At 33.6% G+C, this 12,390-nt stretch overlaps 2 long non-coding RNA genes across 2 annotated transcripts; one reads left to right on the top strand and one right to left on the bottom strand.

The window, feature by feature from the left end:
* Positions 1-246: 246 nt before the first annotated feature.
* On the bottom strand, positions 247-3,441 carry LOC147847009 (uncharacterized). The gene is made up of 3 exons (XR_015476991.1): positions 3,157-3,441; positions 1,914-3,064; positions 247-1,093 (listed from the first exon to the last, which is right to left on the bottom strand). It is a non-coding gene; the product is annotated as an uncharacterized LOC147847009 (long non-coding RNA).
* Positions 3,392-11,832, top strand: LOC147837507 (uncharacterized). Its single transcript, XR_015476994.1, has 2 exons — positions 3,392-3,517; positions 11,596-11,832. It is a non-coding gene; the product is annotated as an uncharacterized LOC147837507 (long non-coding RNA).
* The last annotated feature ends 558 nt before the right edge of the window (positions 11,833-12,390 follow it).

Below are 12,390 nucleotides of genomic sequence, written 5' to 3'. Positions count from 1 at the left end.
GAGACAGAGAGACCCAGCGGAGAAAGATGGAGGAGCAGATTGGATGTGAAAGCTAGATAGCGAATGAGTCTACGGCAAGCTGTTTTAACATATAAACAAACCATACTAGTATACATCCATTAGATACTTTTTTATGTACAGAAAAAGTAAAAATTATTCGCTCTCCTTCTTTTTTCAAATATGTCCAAAAATGATGTTTATAAGAAAAAGGAATTTTTCACAGTATTTTCTATTTTTTTTCTTCTTCTGGATAAAGTCTTATTTGTTTTATTTTGGCTAGAATAAAAGCAGTTTTTATTTTTTTTAACCATTTTAATGCGACTGTTAATTACGTATATATATCCAGCAATTATTTTTTTTTAAAGCTAGTAAATTAAACTAACTAAACTACAGAAAAACTACACACTACATACATTAAGTCCTTATTTGGGTTCAAAAACAACATGAAATATAGCCCACAGTCAGTGCAAACCTCTCATTTGTGTCTTTAATCTTCAGAAGCACATGTAACCTCTTGTTAGAAAGTAGTTTTATCAATCCGAGTTCATAATAGTCCAAAAGGTAATGATAATAGTTAAACATGAAAGTTTGTTCATGTTTACTGAAAAAAAAAAAGCTCCTTTTTTTCAGGCTTCTCCTTTGTTTTTTCGTGCTTTATTTGTCATATATATCGCATTTGTCAGTTTCTGAAATGATCAGGTTTTAATAGCACTTTGTCAATAATCAAGCACACATTATTATCATCAGCTCAAGAAGTTTGTTATTTCAAATATAGACACGCACGCAAGCGCAAGCAAAAAAAGCGAAACTGCTTGTGCTTTAGACTGGCTAGTAAAAACTATGGGGCACAGGGTAGAATCGGCACTTCTTCGTGTCTTTGTGGATGTTTATCAAGATGAAGTCAAGCTTTGTATGAGCTCGGGTCGACCATGCTTGTTATTATATGTATATATTATTATGGTGTAATGTCTCGACTGTGTATTTAAAACATGGCGGTTCCTTTGTTTTCATTCTGGCTTGTTGCGCAAGCAAATGATGTATCCCTGTAAACAAATAGGGTTCAGTTGCGCATCTTGCTCCGCCTTATGGTACTCTTGGTACCCTTTCCAAAGTGTAACCAATAGGGGTGTCAAAATTAATTGTTTCTTCGGTGCACCGCGATGCAGACGCGGACAATTCGGTATCGATTCAGTAATAACCATAACTGGTTATTATGTAGTGACGTCATTACAACACTCAGCCAACTCAGGGCCGGTCCGTGGCATAGGCACCATAGGCAAATGCTAAGGGTGCTGTATATCCAGGGGGCACCAGAAATGAGCGCGGTTCAGTTGGTTTTGTTTTCAATTTTCCTGACACACTTTCAGTTATAGACGGCAATAACTCAAAAAACGCTAACCCTAAAAAGATCTAAAGTGTGTTTCCTACAGAAATACAAAGCTGGTTATGTTTCACAGCAGTCTTTCTTTTTTGCGCTCGACATTACGAGCACTGCTCCGTTTAAGCCCTCGCAGTCTGCGTTTACTTTAGCCGGCAGAGCTCGCGCTAAGAGGAGCTCTCTGTAAGGGACCGTCGGAAAAGTGCTTATTTTTTTCGTTTTTTTTTTCGTTTTTCTGCTCCGCTCAGCGCGAGCTCTCCCTGTTGCAAGGGCTTAAGTGTGTTTGTTTGTGTGTGTGCCTGTGTGTGTTTGTGTGTTTGTTTGTTTGATGCTGTCTATGTTTGTGAATGTTTGTGAATGAGAGACAGTGTGTTGCTGTGTGTCTGTGTGTTTATACAGACAGAATGTTATAGCCTCCCCCCTAAAATATAACACTATATATGGAAAGCATCGTCAATGCACCGAGATATCGTATTGAACCGAATCGATGGCATGATAATCGTAACCGAACCATGAGACCAGTATAGGTTCACACCTCTAGTGACCAAAAAGTATGGTACGGTTCGCTTTTAGGAACCCTTTGACAGTGAAAAAAAGCCATAAAAGCGCACCGAACCACTCAGTGGAAACGGGCCATAAGTAGGCCCACACAAAATCTGCGCGCCCATCATTGATTCTGTTTATTTACTTGTGTAAATGTGTGTAGATTCATATTTATTCAGTTTTTAAATTATCTTCAGTAATATTATTGACTAATATGAACATGTTCATAAGATTTATTTACAATATAGTTTGTAAAGTCATATTTTCTGTCTTTAAGTAAAGATATTATATAAGAGACTTGCTTTGTTTACCAAATAAAGTGGATCTAATTGGATTTGCATTGTAAACATCAAATACAAGTTTAAAAGCTATTACTTTTTATTTCATATATTAAGGTTTTAGTTGAGATACTACCAAAATCATTCCGCATTAATCCACAGATTTGTACTAAAATTCTCTGCAGAAATAGCAAAAAATGTTTGCAGATTCCATTTGGCCCAGGCCATAAGTCCTCCTGTGCTGAACTTATTCCTGTTTACGCAGGCTATTTATCATTAAGCTCAGTCTCACGTTCTTGCGCTCTCTTTAGGGGTGCTGCGTTATAATTGGTTCAAACAGCATACTGCGGGAAAATTGTGCTGTAAGGCGATTTAGAAATCGCACATGTTCAAAACGAGATTTTGATGCAATTAATCGCACAGCCCTGGCCAGAATATTAAATATCCCTAAAAACACTTAAAACCTAAAAGTGTTTTATTAATAAATTAGATGAAATTTAAACAAATACATACATTTGATTCACTGAAGCATTACACAAACTAATATAACCAAAATGCTGGTCGTCAATGTATAATTTGTACCCTGAAAATAACTACAACAGTGTAACAATATGTATCAGTCAGGACTCGATTCCATGCTTACTAGGTTGAATGTTAAACCGGCTTGCCATACACCGCGAGTGCATGAGAGATAGAGAACGAGTATATGTGGGAAGGAGAAAGTAAAAAAGACAGGTTGAGAGATTAATCTAACCTGTGGTGTAATGAGGCCTCCATCCTCCGCGGATTGAGGGGAAAAAAACACTGTATTTATGCCAACTTGCCTTCTACCAAGTCTGTTCCGTGTCCGAGTCCCATCAGCCTTCTGTGCCCCCGCCGCCCGAAAAAAATATATCAAAAAACCTGCGGAAACTTTAGCAGAGGGAAGCCCCATTAACTGACACATTACTTTCTTACCCTGGTGAGAGGATCTCGTGGGTCGAGCTCTCAGATGACAATGTGCAATGACAATGCTGCCAGTTTCCCTGACACGACTCTTTTATCACGAGCTGAAGAAAAAAGCCAGGTCCCAATCATTTCAGTGCTGGAGCCGAAAGGAGAGAAACCGCGGATAGAAAATCCATCGTGTACCCGAATACAGTGTGCTTTCTGTTGACGTGGTAGGCCTACATTATCAGGTGACGTCGATGGTGTTGTGGGCTGTTGCTTCGGTGACTTTCTGCGACCATTTATTATGCATTCATCAATTTTCCTTCGGCTTAGAAGCCTATCATGGGTTGCCACAGCGGAATTAACCGCCGACAGTTAATTAACTGAGGTAAAGAAGGTTTTATATTCGCACAGTCGTTCTGTGTTGTTAACCTGTAACATGCTCTCGACGTTGTTTACTACACTACTTTGAATATTCGGTCTGAAATTGCATGTATTTTGTTGTTGTTGTTGTTTAACTTTGAAACAACAGTAGCACTATTTAGCTGACATTGCCCTGCTGAAAAAAAAAAACTGCATTTAAACCAGGCTGGTTGGCTGGTTTTAGAAGGCCCACCAGTCTGGTTCTAGAGGGGTTTTGGCCATTTTTAGGCTGGTTTAAGCTGTTTTTTTATGGTTTAATATGGTTTTCCTGGCTATTTAGAATTTGCAAAGAAAACTTTTCTAAAAATAATTATAAGGAGAAAGGTTGAATGTGTAAATATAAATCCAACTTTCTGTTACTATTACTTAAGATGTAAAATTAATCTTAAACATGTTACGCTTGTTTTATACTCGTAGCAGTTTATTTGGTTATTATTATTATTATTCTTTTTTTTACAGTTTGTGCCTTTACTTAAATTGGTCTAAAATAATAGTCTAAAATTTCTAATTTCTCAATTAATTTCTAAATTAATAATATTAATAAAAAAGGAAATATCTACAGTATAAAAAAAACTCCTGGTTTTCCCCAAATGTTAAAGTTGAGACAAATTAACCTTTTCAATCTACTGAACTTATATTTTGTTAAACTGACTTAAAACAGCTTGTGTAACTTAAACTAAACTAAGTTAGAACATAATTAACTTAGTTTAATAAATTAAATAAACTATAACATGTACTGTCATGACTAATCATATAATTTTTTACAGTGTATGACCAATTTGTGTTACTGATAAGAAAAGAAAATGCTGATTGAAATAAAAAAAATATATTTAATGAACATCTGGATTACAAAATGACAATTCAAATATATATATATATATATATATATATATATATATATATATATATATATATATATATTTTTTTTTTTTTTTTTTTTTAAATCAACAAAGAACATAACTTTTTTCTAGTTATCACAAAACATCTAGTTACCATAACTGAATTATATATGCAAGATCTACAATGTTGAGTTATGAATATAGATCAAACCAGGATCTACAGGTTAAAACACATGAGATTTGTGGAGACACTGAAGAATTGTTTTAACATTTTCTTGTGTTTTTAAGGCCTGTTTTTAAAGGCCTATTTTAAAAAAAAATAAATAAATAAACATTTTATTGAATTATTAATATAATGAAGATTATGCAATGCTCTTTTACATTACATTATTCAATTTCTGTACCTGAACACCTTTAGACACTCCCTAGAAAAGCATTAAAGCTTTGTTTTGTTTACATTGCATTTACATTTGCTCCATTGTGTTAATTTTTGACTGTAGTTTGTTTATTACTTGTGTATATAATAAATTACATAAATTATATTTATATTTTACTCCCATACAAATCATCAATATAAAGTAATGACTTTCCAAATAGAACTTATTATGTCGTGTGGTAAAACAGTACTTATATTGCAATAAAAAAGATCACAATGTCAAAATCTTCCAATATCATGCAGCCTTAGATAGATAGATAGATAGATAGATAGATAGATAGATAGATAGATAGATAGATAGATAGATAGATAGATAGATAGATAGATAGATAGATAGATAGATAGATAGATAGATAGATAGATAGATAGATAGATAGATAGATAGATAGATAGATAGATAGATAGAATATTAGGTTATATTTTATTTAACCGTTCCCTTATACATACTCATCCTACTTGTGCTTACTATATAATTACTTTAATAAATAATAAATTACTTTTATTATACATGTGCAACAAGAATACAGACTGTTACTATAATTGATTTATGGTTCTTTTGCACTTTGTTTAGATTATAATAGTTGACAAACACGCCAATTAATAAGTGAAAAGTGAATGAAACATTTGAGAAAATGTGTGTAAATCATTAAAAGGTACAGTACATATGCAAAATGCCATTAAAATGATGATGTTATTAACGTGACCTTGGTGAAATCAGCATAAATCACATGAAGTATTTGCAGAAACACAACCGCCTGAAGAAAAGAAAGTGCATCTTTGATGAAAGTGTTTGTTTCATATGTTCAAGGCTAAGAACTCAAATCCTCTCGCCTGTGATAATTAAAGCACCACCACTGGGAGTATTTCTCATATATCAAAGATTGATTACCGAACTCACAAATCCTCTGCCACTGGGAGAATTTATGTATTTATGGTCCTGCAGAGCCGGAAACTCAGCCTTGGGCTAAATATAGATTCCCTCATGCGCACATAAACAGCAACTATCATTTACACAAGATAAAAGTGAAGACGTCCACTTGTCAGTCCACATTAGAATCCCTTGTCTCGTTCACATCAGCCAATCAAAGCAAACGGAACACTCGGTCTGATCTCTGATTCGCTGACACACTAAAGAAATCGAGTTCTTCATGGAACAGAAGGCATCTTTAGAAAACACTTTATGGCAAACAATTTTAAAGTTTGATTTATGAACGTACTAGTAGTTATTTTCATGCTGCAACACTTAAAAAAAAAAAAAACAGATTAATTGGATTTACAATTTTTTTTTTAAAGGGTCATGAAACCCTCTTTTCAGCAGGGTGTTTTCACACCTCTACTTTGGAAAAAGTCAGAAAAGTGGGCGTGTCCAGCTCTGTTTAGGGGGGAGTGTCGGAGGAAGAAAAGTGGGATGGTGTGGGAGTGTCTATTTGGGCAGTCAAAATACACACAAACAGGAGAAATCGATGGTGTTTAACCTACATGGACATCTGTAGTCGAATTATTTGCCAAATTATTAAATGTTGGACTTTAACTGCAGTTTGGCTCTTTCATTCAGGGAATTCATTCATGCCCCTCGCGACAAACGAGATATTTGATTCGAGGATCTGCTCTAAGCGTGTATTTTTCATGAAATGTTTGATACCGCACGGCGAATAAGAGAAAAAAAACCTCCGCATTTCCCAGAAACTTACATGCACTCGGCAGGTAGCGTCAGAAAGCCGCTTGTGTTATTCCGGTCACAAAATGCGGTAAAAACCCTACACGTGGTTAAAGTTTGGTTGTGGTGCTAACATGTTTGCACTCGGTGCAATAGTTAACTTAGTTCGATACGAACAAACTGAATAAACAAAGAGCACTGCTTGCTCACTTACCAAATCTGTAGAGACAGGACAATCCCCAGCAACTAGAGCCGCGTCTTTATGGAGAGAAGGCTACAAGCGAATCCGGATCTCAGCGTTTGCAGATGAGAACAGCTCTCAGGTAAACAATATTCCTCCTTAAACAAGTAAGTTATTGTTGTCGAGCGTCGCATACACTGTTAATCCACACGTGACTCCAGATGAGCTCTCACGGAGAGAAAATGAAAACAAAACTTAACTGTAGCAAACTATAAAAGCAACACTTCACGCTTGTTTTGCCAACACAACGTGGCGTCTCTGTCGTGTAAACACGGTGACAGTAATGAATATTAATGAAGTTGCACAATAGAGCGCGGTGATTGGTTTAAACCAAGCCTTACTCATGCATTAATGTATCACACTATAAGACGTAATAAGACACACTCTGGCACAAACGTCCAGTCTGCACGCTGTAATACAACGCTATTATGTCATGGCCGTGACGCAGCTTCAAAAATTCGTTTCAAAGCAGAAGTACGAATTTGCTTGTAATAACGCAAAAACAACCAATTTACACTTTTTAGTGAAATATAGGTGTCCTAATAGTGTTTTTGGCAGTGTGGGACACATATACGACTTTCAACAGCTCAAATGTGTTTTGGTGTTTCGTGACCCTTTAAGGAAACTGGTTGCAAACAATTTATATTGGCTGAATTTAAACGAATTAAACTAAGCAATGTTCAACTTTATTTGCCAGTTTAAGTTCAACCCTTATTAATTGTTTGCAACTCGTTAACTAAAACAAATTTAGTAAATGTGCTTGCTTCTTTTGTGCTAAAACATAGTTTATCATAGCTTTTTAAAAAGTAACTTAATGCTTTCTAGTTCTAATTCTAATACTAGATCGTGTTACAAGTGGTACCAAAGACTACAGAATACACAAGACATGTCGTCACTCATATACTTTTGAATGGGGAAAAGTGTTACGGTCAACATGTCGAATGAAGCCCCACCTTCTTGTACAGGAGCCAATCAGTGATCGCTATAGACTGATGATTTTCCAGGGGAGGGGCTTGTACTAGCTGTGAGTTTCATCAGATTTTGTGTGATTAGAATATTTAGAAGTGAAACTAAAAAGACAGTTATTGTTTAATGTTATTGGTGATTCCTAATCTGAAATTTAATTATAAGCTTGGCAGGCAATTTTGGAGGATTTGATGCTTCCCTATTCAGACAGAATGTCAGAGCATACTGCCTGAGAGGAGTTTCAAAGATGGTGAAATAACTTACCTTAAAGCAGGGGTGCCCAAACTTGGTCCTGGAGGGCCGGTGTCCTGCATAGTTTAGATCCAGCTGGATAGGGCATCCGCTATTTAAAACGTAAGCTGGAATAGTTGGCGGTTCATTCCACTGTGGCAACTAAGCCAAAGGAAAATGAATGAATGAGTACAATGAATGGGTTTCTATTTATGGCAGACTTGAGAGGTTTGTGATCACATGATATGTTTTGACCAACGCTTTTTTTCTCTTGTATCTCAGCAAACATCCTTCAGCATTTTCCCTAAAGACAGCAAAACACCATTAGAAATCACACCAACCACTGTGGTGTGAACTGACAACTAAAAAATAAATAAAATTAAGACAGGAATCCGATTCTGATGTACAAAAATACATTTATTTGAAACGATTCCAAAATGACAGTAGTTGTTTTTGTTTTGTTTTGTTTTTCTCCATAGAAATATTGAAATCAGGATGTAACAATAACCATGAGTCATGCAGCTGTAGATTTTTGTGCGACAGGAGATAAGTATTACAATTATTTGTTCTTGGAAACATTACTGGTTTTCTATCACACATAAATCGTATGGCACATTTCTTTTTTCGCCCAGCTTCACTTCGCTTGTTTATAGTGTCGTTATTGTTACAAGTTATGGTTTATATCACAGAGAGAGTGTCGGTAGAGCAAATAAAACTTGATGAATATCGAATGACTCCACTGGATGAGGGAGAAAGGGTTCATTAGGACAGAATGGAACTAAATAAATAAGTGAAAAATAGGGGGGAATAAGCAGGTACTTTTCTACAGTAGCAGGAGACTCTCGGTAACCTAGATAGCAGGTTAGAGCAAGTGTTTGGCTTTTTAAACTATCCAGGACTTTTACTGTGAAAAACAAGCAGCTAATCGTAACATATTATTGTTTGGTATACGGTGATGTAGCTGAATTTTGGACCAATGAGAAGTGCACTTAAAAAAGCCTAAAGTTAAGATTAAGACTGACAACTAATTAAATTAAATTAATTAAATAAAAATAAAATAAAATAAATAAGGTTTAGGAACACTTTTATTTATAGACCGTTTTGAGGGATGTAAACAATAACAATGGTCCTAACGTATTTCCTGTTTTAAATTCTATAACTTCTGAGAATCCAAAAAGGTCCACATGTTGATAAATAATGCCATGATATCTGTTCATTTATTCATTCATTTTCTTGTTGGCTTAGTCCCTTTATTAATCCGGGGTTGCCACAACGGAATGAACCGCCAACTTATCCAGCAAGTTTTTATGCAGCAGATGCCATTCCAGCCGCAACCCATCTTTGGGAAAAGCTGTTTTAGGATCAATTTATAATTGAATTGCCTCTTTTTACAGTTAGGAAATAGTTTACCATTAAGCAGGAAATGTTCATGGGCCACACTGAAATGGTCTATAGCTATTAAACCTCCTTAACAATTAGAAGCCTCAAATGAAACTGCATTATACAATGGTAAATAGTAATGGTGATGATGATGATGATGATGATGATAAAACTGCTCGCTTAAATCCATCCATCTAATTGGATTAAAGAATTACGAACAAATAAGCTTAATGTGATGCCAATCTGTCTGTAATATCATTATTTAATAATTTGCATAACATTCACACGGACAAAACTAATCTTGTAAATTTTGACTTCTGCTCTAAAGTAAAAAATGGACATATCAGAATTATTTCAATGTAAACACTATGTATTTACAGCTAAAAAGCTAACATATATGATTATTTTATATTCAAACATATATTTGTACATATGCACTTTTATCATATTATCGATTCAGTATTTATATATGTTTTGATACCTTATATAACCTTTTTAATGCAACCCATACATTAATAATCTGTTAATAATCTGTTAATCTATAAATAAAATGTAGTGAATGCTGTACTGAAATATTATTAAATACTGTATCAATAATTAATATTAGTAAATACAGTATTTGTGCTGTAAATACTTTTACAAATGTTGTTCATTCTTAGCTTATATTTATTGATAACTAATGTTAAATGCAAAACTTTACATTAAAGTGCCGCTAGTATGTAAATGCATTATTAAATACAGTACATGAACTTGATTACTGTTTAAAATACATTCAGCTTATCAGTACCATAACAGAAATGTTTTTTTTTTTTTTAAGACTGACACATATGGACGTTATATTAAATTCATTAACATAGTTTTTAAAATAAACAAAAATTCAAATCTAATGTTATATTATGTTGTATAGTTAATGTGTTACCATTTTCAAGATTATTAAACTATTTAAAATGTATATTTTAAAATATGATTTTTCAAGTAAATCCTATGGGGACATTTAACATACAACTAATTGGCATATCTTTTTAATAAAAAAAAAAAAATCAAATGTTATAATTTGTGTGTCTTATATATATATATATATATATATATATATATATATATATATATATATATATATATATATATATATATATATATATATATATATATATATTTCATTTGCAAGTCATTCACATAATTGTGAATAAATAAATAATAATCAAATGTAATAATGTATAGAATCGTACAGTTAATATATTACCATTTAAAATTAAATTTAATGTGGACATTTAATATGAAATTCATGCACAGATTTTTTTTTATTAAACACAAATGATCAAACCTTTATTGAATTGTACAATTAATGTGTCACTATTTGAACTAAATTATTCTGATTCTAAAATATCTTGAATTTTTTAAAAATATGATTTAAAAATCAGTCACAATTTTTCTTAACAAAAATATTTGAGACAAATTAAAGGTAAACAAGAGCCCTTTCATTTTTCTTTCTCAAACACAGTTTGTGTTTGTCTGGTGCACCTCATTGCTGTCATTTTAGTCTGGCCCCCAATCCCCCTACCACACCCCCCTCCCCTTTTTGCCGCTGATGTGCAGGTAAAGCGAGTTTGCGCATGTAAACAGCGCCCCCTCTGTTCAAAAGATGTAACGTGATTCATTCAACATTTCTACCGATTTGTTTCACATATTTGTATTGATTTTCAACCGGCTCACGTTACATCCCTAATATTTAACAAACAAAATGAAACAAACAAACAAAAAAAATCAAATGTTATAATTTATAGAATTCTACAATTATTATGTTACCATTTTAACCACGTTATTGTGGTAATAAAATATTTAAAATATATATTTCGTAAACGTGCATTTTCAAAACTAAATTAATAAACATTTTATATTCAATTCATTCTCAGATTTGTTTCAGTAAACAAAAAATATAAAATATGATAATTAATATAATTGTACAATTAATGTGTTACCATTTTAACAAAATAATTCTGATTCTGAAGTGTATATTTTGCTTAATAACTACTATAGTTATTTCCTTTTTATTGTAGACTTACATTCATTCATGTATTACTGACAAACACGCACCACATTAAGTTCATTAGCTTGCCCATGTAGTGTTACAACAGTACAATTCGTGAAATAAATTGATTTTTTCAAACCAAATACAAAACTGTAAATGTTAAATTTACCCAAGAGAAAACCTACTTGCTTTTTCAACCTGACAAAACATTTAACAGTAAAAAGTAAGTCTTTATCTCTTGTTGATTTTCTACTTTGCTCCTTGTAGAAACCCACAGATAAATGTTGGTGAATGGAAGAACTAAAGATATGAGGAGGAAAAAAAGAAGAAAAATCAATGTCACGATAGAGTGAAACAACAACTGTGAATGGTGGAGATAAAGACGAGTGTTAATGAAAGAAGTGTGACCGAATGTTTCTGTATATCTGCTGCAAGCTGACCTCAGCACAGTGTGAGCAGATTAAGAAGAAAACACACTCTTCGTGCATTAAACGAGTCTCTGTAGCCTAGTTTCCAGTTGCTTTATAGAGGAACACATGGCATAAACGGTGCCTGATTTGCTTTTGTTTGTAAACGCAAATGTGTTTTAGGGGATTTGTTAAAATGGATTGTAAAAAAAAAAATGCATTAATTCATGTTGACCCAACACAAGTCCATTAGGTGTGCTTAACACATTTAGGTGGATTGAACATAAAACAATTGTTTAAATACAAGTTGTTAAAAGGCACAGGATTTACATATTTCTTTTTTGTGTTTGTGTATACACCAAAAATTCTCTACACAAGAGTTCTACACAATCAATTTGTGTTGGGACAACATTCTGGAATTAATTTACCTTATTATTTTTTACAAATTCAAATGGATTGAACAAAAAACAATCAAGTTGTTCCAAAAAATCTCAAGAATTGTGTTGTTTCTGCTGATTTTAAATAAGTAGTTTGAACAAACAGTAAAATCGCTAGTGTGTGTGTGTGTGTGTGCGCGTGCGTGTGTGTGTGTGTGTTTGTGTGTGTTTGTGTGTGTGTGTGTGTGTGTGTGTGTTTGTGTGTTTGTGGTGAGGAT

The sequence above is a fragment of the Danio rerio genome, chromosome 1, assembly GCF_052040795.2.
Source record: "Danio rerio strain M-AB ecotype USA chromosome 1, GRCz13ab, whole genome shotgun sequence".
Classification (NCBI taxonomy): domain Eukaryota; kingdom Metazoa; phylum Chordata; class Actinopteri; order Cypriniformes; family Danionidae; genus Danio; species Danio rerio.
This window is presented reverse-complemented; position numbering and strand designations above follow the sequence as displayed.